General features: G+C 34.8%; 1 long non-coding RNA gene across 1 annotated transcript; it reads left to right on the top strand.

Moving 5' to 3' along the window:
* The first annotated feature begins 7,877 nt into the window (after positions 1–7,877).
* On the top strand, positions 7,878–8,959 carry LOC113286007. The gene is made up of 2 exons (XR_003329054.1): positions 7,878–8,045; positions 8,427–8,959. It is a non-coding gene; the product is annotated as an uncharacterized LOC113286007 (long non-coding RNA).
* Positions 8,960–13,583: the final 4,624 nt, after the last annotated feature.

The following is a 13,583-nucleotide window of genomic DNA, read 5'->3' as shown; positions in this document are numbered from 1 at the left end:
TTTAGCTAATATCGGGGAGATAAATGTAACCCTAAAAAGTTTTCACACTGTTTTATCCTTATGTTTGTTTCCTCCAAAATAACTTTGTTGTTCCAAGAGACGGTTACTAGATCGTCGTTGAGATATTTAAACTTTCACGGTCACTTTCAATACTGAAGTTGGTGATACCTTTTTTAGTTGCCCACGATGTTGACTGCAATATTCCTATAACTTGTCTCTTGCGCATCTGCATAATCTGAAGGTCCTGATCTTCCTCCTTTAAAGGAACTTGTATCATCTTGATGAATTAGTGCAAAACTAGAAGGAAGAGACTCTTAAATCCAAGCAACATCCATATTGATTTTTCGATTATGTTTGTTTAAAGCTAACCACGAAATATGATGATTTTAAACTCCTTTTCTGTTGTTAGAGCTAGTTATGCTCTTTCTTGTCCGGTAATCTACGTGTCCTTGAATTTCTAAAGATAATTGTTGTGGTCTTTAACATAACCCTTGAAAAGTTTTACTACATTTGGTTTTCCAAATAAACCACGTCTTAGTTGAAAATAGTTCCAAGGAAACTACATCATGGAGATATAAACTAGTCTTCACAGATATCTATTAATGTAGTAGTGTTACTGAAAATAACTTGCACAGGATACGCGACTAATTCCCAAACTTCTTTAGCAAAAGAGCAATGTAAGAAAAGATGTTCAACTGTTTCCTTTTGTTCCTCGCAGAAAGAGCACTTGGGTTTTTCGAACGATTTCTTTTAGCTTCGAGTTAGTGGAGAAAGCATTTTGTAGACATTTCCGCAGAAAGAGTTTAATTCTTGGAGATACATCTAATTTTCAAAAATAATCCTCTAAAGATAAATTAGATGAATTTATTTCATTCTCATTAAGCTTACTATACATTAATTTTACGGTGAATTCTCTTGTGTTTGTTAATTTTTATCTCAGCTGATCCTTTTTAAAGAGATTAGAGCTATTCGGGAAAGATAGAATCTTCTAAAAAAACATTAACCACATTTTCAGAAAAAGATGCGTAGATTAAAGCAGTATTCCGCTTTTTAGATGTCATGTCGACCCCAGTCTGCTGCTAGAGATAGAGAGCTATTTGAACTAGTTTTATATTAAGAAAGGTTGTCACCCAAACTTAGTATCCAGTTATCATGCCAGATATTTATACTTTGACCATCTTCTCCTTCCTATATATTTTGTTCTATTATCTTCAGACCTTGACAAATGCATTTTTAAATCTAAGAATATTTATTCGTTGGTTTAGCCTTAAGAGACGATATATTCTTAAAACATTTAGGTCCTAAAGCTTGAGCCCACAGAGAGTTAGGTTCCTTTAATAACCTCCATGCCAGGTTATTAAATTTGTGCGCATCTCTAAATTCGCAATTATGGCTAGATTAAATTTATGCGCATCTCTAAATCCTAATTCTCCTTTACTAATTAACTTACATAAATTTGGCCAAGCTTTCTGATAATACCCTTTAGCATTATGATCAATTCTCCGACAAAAATCTCTCTGAATTACATTGATATTATTGGAGATTTTTTTTTGATAACACAAAACACTCCATCTGATAATTTGACATACTAGCTTTTTTACTAGTTTGAAGCAAGACTTTACTTTGCAATGAACTCAGCTTAGTAGATAGAGCTACATAACCATAATCGCATCATTTCCCGTTATTCTACTCACAATTTGGAATTACTCCATATGACTAAACAAACCGAACTAAGCTTAGCTGACGAGAGGTTTTCATCGTAAAGTTACTATGCAGCAAACAAGAGGGAGGAGATATATCTAGTTTGGTCCTACAAGATTTGGTTCCAAACCAGGGTCCTCTCCAACAGCATCAAGACAGCTGGAAAAGGGCTTTAAGAACGACCATCCGGAGATCCCATGGGTACAACAATGTCACTATCGATCGTGGCCAAGTTCATTGAAACATATCTAGCCAACATTCTCTCTCTTTTTTCTGTGTACATAAATATCAGTATCAAATCACACGTGAATTTTGGCCCACGCTCAACCCTGCCACAACCTATAGTACCCTAGTAAAGGGGCGGAGGCACCATGTTGCAACTGTGTGCAGTTGCATCCCTTGGATTTTGAAAATCAATATAGCGTATAGAATTGGAAAATTTCTTGTTTGGTCCTAGGCCCATATAGTTATTTATAGTAGGGTCCAACCGGAATTTTTTTTATCCGGAGGTCCAAAATTAATTAAAACATGGAAATGTCCATAATGCCCATTACTACCAAACGTGTATGTCTACACTGCTTACAAATTTGAGTACATATCTGGTACACTGCTTAAAAATTCGAGTACATATTTGCTACACTGCTTACAAATTTGAGTACATATCTGTCTGAGTACATATTTGTCGTACTGCTTACAAATCCGATTATATATCTGAATGCTTACAAATTCGAGTACATATTTGTTGCACTGCTTCCAGGTAGAGTACAAATCTGTAAGAATCAATGATAAATAAATTAGAAAACGTATTACATCACATACATTGTAGGATCATACAATGTAGCAACCCAACCTTCTATGTTCCTCCAAATCCATTTGCAGCACACCTTCTTTCAAACACACGTCACAACCAATTTGTAACTTCATCAAGACCACCACCGATTTCACAAGCTTGCAAATCTGAACCAACAACAACTCATGTTCCTATCATTAAAAATCTGTCATTTCTTGCAATAAGTTCTGAACTGCAGCTCCAGATCATCTTCATATCCAATTCCAGTACTGAATCAAACGTAACAAAGAGCATCTATTTCAGTATTTCATATACGTACTGAATCAAACATAACAAGGAGCACTTCCTATGAGTATGCGATATATGTACTGAAGATTCATGAACTACAAATCAACAGTATGACAACAACAGGTGACAGATCTATGAAAAATAAGAGAATCAAAAGACATATTACAGTATTTCACATAAGTACTGAAGGGTAAGACTAAAAAAGGAGCAAAAACACAGCAAATAGCACTTCCTATCAGTATACATACATACTCATGGATCGAACCAAAAAAATTGGAAAAACTTCAAATAAAACAAAATTAGAAGAGTTTTGTATCAGTACGCCATATATGTACTGTCAATTCATACACGAAAAACAACTGTAACAAACCTAAAAAATGTTATAATGTTGAACCAATGATAAATCACAAATAACCGCTACAGTTTTAGTTACCTGTAACCCTGGGAAAATAACATTGTTAATCGCAGATTCCATATCAACCCAAAGAACAAGATCTTTCTTGAAAAAAATCATGCCACCTCTGGGACCTCGTAATGACTGCAAATTGAAACAGAAGACATAGTAAACAACATGACCCTTGAACCTAAACCAATAAAAACAAATGCTGCTTGTGTTGGTGTCAGTAGTTGCAGTCTTGCAGACTTCATGAATGGGACTAGGTGTACCTTGTGAGTGGTGGTTGTTACAACATCACAGTATTCAAATGGGTCGGCAAGTACAGATGCAGCAACGAGACCACTTATGTGAGCCATATCCATCATGAGAAAAGCCCCAACAGAATCTGCAATCTTCAAGAAACATAGCAGGAAAGGGAATTAGGTGTGCGTAATGGGTTAACTAGTCTGATTCTCTGATCACTAAGAATCACAACTGTTGGCAATCAACTAGCTCAGTTTCCTATCAGTATTATACATACATACTCATGGATCGAACCAAAAAAATTGGAAAAACTTCAAATAAAACAAAATTAGAAGAGTTTTGTATCAGTACGCCATATATGTACTGTCAATTCATACACGAAAAACAACTGTAACAAACCTAAAAAATGTTATAATGTTGAACCAATGATAAATCACAAATAACCGCTACATTTTTAGTTACCTGTAACCCTGGGAAAACAGCATTGTTAATCGCAGATTCCATATCAACCCAAAGAACAGGATCTTTCTTGAAGAAAATCATGCCACTTCTAGGACCTCGTAATGACTGCAAATTGAAACAGAAGACATAGTAAACAACATGACCCTTGAACCTAAACCAATAAAAACAAATGCTGCTTGTGTTGGTGTCAGTAGTTGCAGTCTTGCAGACTTCATGAATGGGACTAGGTGTACCTTGTGAGTGGTGGTTGTTACAACATCACAGTATTCAAATGGGTCGGCAAGTACAGATGCAGCAACGAGACCACTTATGTGAGCCATATCCATCATGAGAAAAGCCCCAACAGAATCTGCAATCTTCAAGAAACATAGCAGGAAAGGGAATTAGGTGTGCGTAATGGGTTAACTAGTCTGATTCTCTGATCATTAAGAATCACAACTGTTGACAATCAACTAGATCGGTTTCCTATCAGTATTATACATACATACTCATGGATCGAACCAAAAAAATTGGAAAAACTTCAAATAAAACAAAATTAGAAGAGTTTTGTATCAGTACGCCATATATGTACTGTCAATTCATACACGAAAAACAACTGTAACAAACCTAAAAAATGTTATAATGTTGAACCAATAATAAATCACAAATAACCGCTACAGTTTTAGTTACCTGTAACCCTGGGAAAACAGCATTGTTAATCGCAGATTCCATATCAACCCAAAGAACAGATCTTTCTTGAAGAAAATCATGCCACCTATGGGACCTCTTAATGACTGCAAATTGAAACAGAAGACATAATAAACAACATGACCCTTGAACCTAAACCAATAAAAACAAATGCTGCTTGTGTTGGTGTCAGTAGTTGCAGTCTCTCAGACTTCATGAATGGGACTAGGTGTACCTTGTGAGTGGTGGTTGTTACAACATCACAATATTAAAATGGGTCGGCAAGTACAGATGCAGCAACGAGACCACTTATGTGAGCCATATCCATCATGAGAAAAGCCCCAACAGAATCTGCAATCTTCAAGAAACATAGCAGGAAAGGGAATTAGGTGTGCGTAATGGGTTAACTAGTCTGATTCTCTGATCACTAAGAATCACAACTGTTGACAATCAACTAGCTCCGTTTCCTATCAGTATTATACATACATACTCATGGATCGAACCAAAAAAATTGGAAAAACTTCAAATAAAACAAAATTAGAAGAGTTTTGTATCAGTACGCCATATATGTACTGTCAATTCATACACGAAAAACAACTGTAACAAACCTAAAAAATGTTATAATGTTGAACCAATGATAAATCACAAATAACCGCTACATTTTTAGTTACCTGTAACCCTGGGAAAACAGCATTGTTAATCGCAGATTCCATATCAACCCAAAGAACAGGATCTTTCTTGAAGAAAATCATGCCACTTCTAGGACCTCGTAATGACTGCAAATTGAAACAGAAGACATAGTAAACAACATGACCCTTGAACCTAAACCAATAAAAACAAATGTTGCTTGTGTTGGTGTCAGTAGTTGCAGTCTTGCAGACTTCATGAATGGGACTAGGTGTACCTTGTGAGTGGTGGTTGTTACAACATCACAGTATTCAAATGGGTCGGCAAGTACAGATGCAGCAACGAGACCACTTATGTGAGCCATATCCATCATGAGAAAAGCCCCAACAGAATCTGCAATCTTCAAGAAACATAGCAGGAAAGGGAATTAGGTGTGCGTAATGGGTTAACTAGTCTGATTCTCTGATCATTAAGAATCACAACTGTTGACAATCAACTAGATCGGTTTCCTATCAGTATTATACATACATACTCATGGACCGAACCAAAAAAATTGGAAAAACTTCAAATAAAACAAAATTAGAAGAGTTTTGTATCAGTACGCCATATATGTACTGTCAATTCATACACGAAAAACAACTGTAACAAACCTAAAAAATGTTATAATGTTGAACCAATAATAAATCACAAATAACCGCTACAGTTTTAGTTACCTGTAACCCTGGGAAAATAACATTGTTAATCGCAGATTCCATATCCACCCAAAGAACAAGATCTTTCTTGAAGAAAATCATGCCACCTCTAGGACCTCGTAATGACTGCAAATTGAAACAGAAGACATAGTAAACAACATGACCTTTGAACCTAAACCAATAAAAACAAATGTTGCTTGTGTTGGTGTCAGTAGTTGCAGTCTTGCAGACTTCATGAATGAGACTAGGTGTACCTTGTGAGTGGTGGTTGTTACAACATCACAGTATTCAAATGGGTCGGCAAGTACACATGCAGCAACGAGACCACTTATGTGAGCCATATCCATCATGAGAAAAGCCCCAACAGAATCTGCAATCTTCAAGAAACATAGCAGGAAAGGGAATTAGGTGTGCGTAATGGGTTAACTAGTCTGATTCTCTGATCACTAAGAATCACAACTGTTGACAATCAACTAGCTCCGTTTCCTATCAGTATTATACATACATACTCATGGATCGAACCAAAAAAATTGGAAAAACTTCAAATAAAACAAAATTTGAAGAGTTTTGTATCAGTACGCCATATATGTACTGTCAATTCATACACGAAAAACAACTGTAAAAAACCTAAAAACCATAAAAGCGTCAATCAAATCGATTTGATTATCATAATACAATAAAAAAAACAAATCAAAAGAAGAAAAACCGAACAAAATAATCAAACAAGATGATTAGAAAGCATACCTGGGAACAGAAAACAAATATTCTCCTCGTAAATCATAATGATGCACCATCTTGTTCTTCTTCTTCTTAAAAGTAGAATAGGTTTCTGTCAGTACGGCATATACGTACTGCTGGTTCATACACAACAACAAACTGAAATAAATCTAAAACCAACAAAAATGGAACTGGTATAATCAGATCTAATAACGAAATGAACAAACAATCTGATTATTCATCTAGATCTAGTAAAATAATCAACAAATTAGACACGGAGATAAAAGACGAAATCAAATACAACCACGATTAGATCGTGAAAACCCTAATATAAACATTGCAACAAAGAAATTTTCATCTGATTTTGTAGAAGCGAGAGATATTGAAGAAGACCATAAATCGAGAGAGTCTTATTTCAGTATCGAAGATATGTACTTATGAATCAAACAACAACAAGTGATAAAACTAAGAACAAAACAGAATCAAAAGCAATTTGTATCAGTATTCAACATATGTACTATTGGATAATACCCCTGAAACAACAAACAAGCACGATTTTGATAAAATCAAGAAGTGAAAACAACAAGATTATCAAATCGAAATTTCAAATATGTTAAAAACATCATAATCTAGCCAAACAATTAAATAATTACGATCAAGATTCATAAAAAACAAACCAAAACAAAAATAAATGCAAAAAACAAACAAAAACCGAAAGAAGAAGGTGAAAACGTAATCAAAACGATCTGATCTTCACAGATTCAGTTGAAAAAAAAACAACAACAGCAGAAAGAGATATTACATAACATACCTGTAAATCTTCAAAGAGACTCTAGCTCGTAATCCAAAAACAGGAGCAAAATTTGAGAAGATGAAGAAAGAGAGGAGGAGAGCGGAAAAAAATTTGCCTCTGCAACAAGATGAAAAAAATGGTGATTTTTTTTAAGAAACATATATGTATTATCAGGGAATGGGTAGTTTGGGTATTTTTAAAAGTGGATTATGACATCCCGCACGTGTACCAGACCAGAGGATAAAATTTTTGGTCCAATTTCCTCTTTTTCTTTTTATTATGGACCTCTGGTTACTGGGCTTTAGTGGGTGGACCTGCTACTAACTAAGACTACCATAATAGTACATATTGGTAATTCCTATTATAGAATTTCCAAGCCAAAAAAAAGTCAAAAACAAATGTTTGCACCTCCTTAAGTGTAAATATTTGCACCCCTAAATATTTGCACCCCCAAAAATAAACAAGCCCAAAAGAAAAGTCCATTTTGGCTTTCTTTCTTCCATCATCGTTCACAGTTCACAGTAGGAGAGAATAAGCGTAACTTAACTCTCATAGGTTTTTCCCATAAACACATCAACTTTCATTCTCCCATACTTTTTTCTCTTAAGAATAGGGTTGTTGTAAATCGCACCGCTGATCACTTTATGTAAATCACATCGCCATTAGCAGGTACCTTCTTCTCTCATCCAAGTTTGGAGTTTTGACATAAATTAAGAAAGGGTTCATGTTAAAATTGATGGGGGTTTAGTTTAATTCGTTTTGTATGGTAAATTAAGATATTATGTATCTATTTTATCTTCTTAACTGATGTTGAATCGATGTATTTGGTTCAATTTGATTTGGATATTTTCAGATTTTGATATAAATAAAAGTTAGGGTTTATGTCAAATTTTGGGGGTTTAGTATAATTTGTCTTGTTTGAAAATTTAAGATACTGGGTATCTGTTGTTTCTTCTAATCTAGTGTTTTAAATTTTAATCAAAACTATTCAGTTCAATTCCATAGTTAGAATTGTATTTCATTGTTTAATTTATCTTCATCTTTGTTTAGGAATGGACAATTTTGTGATTAAGAGAAAGATAACTTCAGAAGAGTTTCTTTCATCTTCTATTACTTCTGATGGAACTGATCCACAACAAGTACCTTCAATTTCAAATACTCAAGTACCTTCATCTTCTAGTGCTCATGGTCCAAAAGTACCTTCTGCCGATGTTCTCAGTCCACAAGCAGCGTCCACAGTTATAGATGAGGAGGTATCGAGGTGGGACCTTCAAACAGACCCTGCAATGAGAAAACCGATCTTGAGTTATCATCCAAATGATCAAGATAAAGTCCGAAGAGCTTATATAGTAAGAGTTGGGTTTTTTGGTAAAGTATATAAGGTGTTCTTTTGGGTAACAATGCTGCATAGAAGGTGGTTTTTTGGGATTTTTGTGGATATTAGCACTTCTACATGAACCATAAAGACATCAATTTAGAGAAAATGATCTGAAATTTTAGAAATTAACTATCTAACACGCCTCTTGTGCTGTATATTTTGTTGTTACTGAACACTTGGGGGTTATGATAATGAAAAATATTTTTGTTACATCTTTATGTTCTCTCTGTTTTTGTTGCTTCAAGTAGATGTTGGTAAATTTGATTATGACACAACACTTACAGATTTTATATTCTCTTATAATTTAAACTTTATATATATATATAAAGTTAGATCATATTGTATGGTCGAAAGTGTATGTTTCCGTGACTAACAGGTTTATTTGTTGGAGGTTGCTAGCATACTACGACGTTGGAAACGATGATCGTTAATAACATACGTAAAAGGTACACAATCTTAATCATTTTTTTTTCTATAGCCTTTTCTTTTGCTGTGTATTTTTTTCTTTGCACCCCTCTCTTAAAATCCTGGCTCCGCCCTTGCCCTAGTTTCTCCGGTTTTCATCATTTTAACCATCACATATATACAGGTGTGAGGTGCATCCTCTCCGGGTAAGCCAGTTCGGGTTCCATTGATTTCCCTTTTGCACTTGGAAGTAGCAACTGGATTACCACTAAAATATATGCATTGTACATTTGCGCTCTTCTTAATACAAATTATACAATCCAAATTTTCGTTGTCAGTTGACATCCTGCCATAGTGCCATGTAAAATTCGAATTCAAATACAATCTTGGATTCTTGATACCTACAACCGCACATCACAATTATTGAACAAATGGTTCATGTGCATACCTCATCACCTAGCAAAACTATAACGTTTAAAGTTCAAGCATCAATTCAAACTACTAGTCTAGTTAACTATAGTGGCAAGCCAATAAGCTTTAATATCAGGAAAATGGGATGAGAAATGGCTTTTCTTTCCTAGTCAAAAGCCTAAATCCTATATAAAAGGATATTAGAACGGCGCACTAACGGAGGTGTATAACTAAATTTAGAGGGATAGCCGTACAGGTCTAAAAGAAGAAATTGAGGTTACGAGAGCTAACATGACATGCACTACTTAGAATTGACCTGAAAATGGAATTTTGACTTCCTAAGTTCGATCCCCATGTATAAACAATGATTAGCCGAGAGACTCTAGTATAACCCCCTCCCTAATTTTATATTTTACCTGTCCCAATTAGGTAGGTTTGATGGAAGCATTTGAATTTATATATAATCTTTCAATTCATCTCATGGATAAAAACTTAGGGGGTCCAACATAGTCTTCAATCCAGAACTTAGATCTAACACATGACATGTTCATAGCCATGTGTACTAATTATTTTTTAGAAAAAAAACGATTAACACTAATAATAAAAGTCCTCACTATATGTTCTGATTTAGAAAGTGCTTAGATACATTCTAGTAGAACTTTTTAACTTAATCAAGTTGCATGGTCAAAAATTTAGTTGGAATCGAATAAGTTAAACATTTTTTTGTTCCAGACTTTCGAAAACTAATTCTACTCGCCAAACATGCTATTAGCTCACCACATAGCGCTGTGGGATCATATTAGGTGTTATATATTTTGGATTGTGCTTATTTTCAACCGGAATATTGAGTTTTATAAAAGGAACTTATCATCAAAATACTAGACTTGAATTCATTATCATTTAATTTTCGTGCAGAAAATGATAAAATGCTTCGTAATATAAAGAATTATAGTAATTTGCATATAAAAATGTACAGGGATCCGCCCTCCTTAATAAAATGCTCACTTACAAGAAAGTAACATAAAAAAGAAAAATAAAACTAGACAAGTAACGTTTCCACTCAAAAAAAAAATTAAAATTGTACGGACACATGCACTTAAATGTCACCATATTCCTTAACGACGTCCCTTAATGGCTTAATCGTATGTTTATCCTACTAACTCCCATGTTTATTTTGGGAGTGTGTCTGTAGAAGTCGTTGATCATGGGGTATGTATAGCAGCAGCATGCGTCTTGATCCTGTTACCTAAATGCCTAGAAAGCTTTTGAGAGATCCCTATAGTAGCTATAACGAAAACAAAACAATACAAACATACTAACTACTCGCTATATATCTCTTATTCGGTCTCTCACTTGATGTGGTACTCTATCTGTGATTCTGCATTGAGAGAGAGAAACTGATCGAAAAGAGAATGACAAAGTCTGTTAGTTTTGGGATTTGTTTTTATATGTGCCTAAATCTCACACCATCCATCCATTCTCCTCCTCTGAAGTCCAAAACTGAAAATGCAATACCTTGCCTTGTCTCTATCTTTCTCTGTTATGCATGACAATATCTAAGCTTGTATCTAGTTGGCTGTTGCTGTTGTACTCATCCTTTGCCTCTGTGTTGGGTGCATGGGTCTAAACAATACTGGAACAGAAACTTAAGCAGAAAGAAAAATTGTTTATAGCTTTTCTTGCAATGATGACTTTTAAAATACAAAGGATCATCAGAACAGTGCTTTTTGTTTGCATCTGTATGATGTGTTATAATCTGAATTTTCTCTTCTTCTTCTATCTGTCTGTGTGTTTCTTTAAAGAAAGGAAGTAAAGTGTCAACCCCCGAAGACAGAGTAAGAGTGAGACCTCAGCTAGGGAGCAAGCACAGGGCTCGAGAGTGACAGTCGACCACAGACAACATGCAATTATTGGGAGTCGCACACATCATTCATTCATCCACCACCAAATCACCACCGTCCCCTTTCCTCTCTCTCCTAAATTATTAACTTCTTCAAATTACGATACGTATTCGTTCTCTTTTTCTCCCCAATATATTCTCTTTACTATACCTTGGATCTTATTCTTTTTACCTTTGTGCCATCTTTTCACTATTCATCCATCAGTTTTGTTGTATGCTTGTGTCTTCTATGGTCTTCTTCCAAATACCAACAAGGAAGAAACAAATAAGAAGATTTAGTTTAAAAGCAAAATAAATAGTTCTTCTTATTTTTCATGTCAATGATTGGTTTTTATTTTATACATGGATGTATAAAAAAATACAAAACAAAAGCTTCAAAAACGTAGGTTTTAATTACCATGGCCGAAAAACATCCATATACCAATGCGTGCTTCCAAGGTCCTTTAGTGGCATATAGCAAGTTCTATTGAACTACATACTTTTAATACCTTCCCTAATAAATTGGTATCTCCCATTAACGGCGATGACAATTCGAATTCCAGTTTTTTTGGACTTGTTTCCGAGTATTGCAAGATATTGAGCGACGAGAAAATGAGGATATGCACTTTTTTTCTTTTTGAACCGTAGTAGCATGCAAAGTTAGGCAATTTAGTGCATTCATGCAGAAGTGATTTGTGTAAACCTTATGCAAATGAGATCTGGAGTGCGAGTCAAGTTCTATATTAAAGAGTGTTAAAACTCACTAGATTGGCCGAGTAGACTAATGCTCGAGGTTGGCAAGGGTGTTTCATTTTAAAAACTTTGAAAAATCAACGCCGAATGCTCACATGCCTTGCTACGTCATTATTTCTTTCCAATAGTGGCGCTATCTCATAAAAAAATACTGTAAAACTAGCTAACTAAGGCACTTAGAAAGTGCCCTCTCAAGGCCATCAACCAACAAGACTAAGTGTCCGTTCCGGTTTTCTTAGTAAACAATAATTAACATTTCGAAAAACCCTTAATAATATTTACATCGAATCTATGTTCTATACATATCAGTTCATTTTCTTCTTTCCTTTCTAACACAGTGAAGGTTATAAAATAAAAGATGTGTTTCTTTAGCCAAGACATTATTTTCTTCTTACCCTGGATAAAAGAGAAGAGTTGGTGATTTCACTTTTTTGTTCTTCACGTGTACGTAGGGAGTGGTGTGGATCAATTAGTACTCTCTGCCTCGGGCCCCGAACAATAATCTTTTATTCAAAGAACCCTAATCCACATTGCTAATATAATAATAGTTATTATGATTGAGTTGAATTCAGAACACTGATCACTATTAAATTAGTAATTAGACAACAGTAATTAAATTAACATTTGAAGTTTGTGGAGGAGAAGAAGGTTGGCACACTTTACGAGTTCAGTCTCTTGGAGTCTTTTACAGGGGTCGTAGTCTTCTTCTCTCTCTTTCAGTCATTCATTCATTCAGAGTCCGTATACGGCGGAAATTCAGGCCGTGCCGTCTGGTTATTAATTTATTTGTAAAAAATAAAGTAAACAATGATTAAAAAAATGGAAGAAAAATCTTAAAAAGAGAATACGAGGAGAAGAAGTTTGTATAGTGGAACAGTGTTTGCTTACTGAAATACACACAAGAATTTTGGGGAAGTCGAGAAAATTCGTTCTCTATCTTTCAACTAACAGTATCTGTCCCCTCTATCACTCTCGCTATCACTCCCTCTCTAGAATATATAGATGGTAGGATTAGATTAGATTAGAGTTCTTTTATCATGTGTATGGGATGTTTTATGGTTTGATTTGGACATGTAATTTTAAATTCGTGGTGGCCTTAGTTATTATTCTTGTTAGAGTTAATCCTAAATCATCACTAATCCCCTTGCTTTTTTCTTGCATATAAGAGATGGCCACCATAGCAACCCAGGTGACACTATCCTCTTGTGCTCATTGGATTGTATGCATGATATAATCCAGAATGGTCTTATAAAGTTCGGCTACTTTGGTCACATTAATTTGAAGATTGACATGATCAATGAGGGTTCGACATTTTTGAAGCCAAACTTTGAATTACACGGATTTTGAAGAAAAAATAAAAAATAGTGTAGCTTATTGGGAT

The sequence above is a fragment of the Papaver somniferum genome, chromosome 6 (genome assembly GCF_003573695.1).
Source record: "Papaver somniferum cultivar HN1 chromosome 6, ASM357369v1, whole genome shotgun sequence".
NCBI lineage: Eukaryota > Viridiplantae > Streptophyta > Magnoliopsida > Ranunculales > Papaveraceae > Papaver > Papaver somniferum.
The sequence above is the reverse complement of the archived record's forward strand: the minus strand, read 5'-3'. Positions and strand labels throughout refer to the sequence as shown.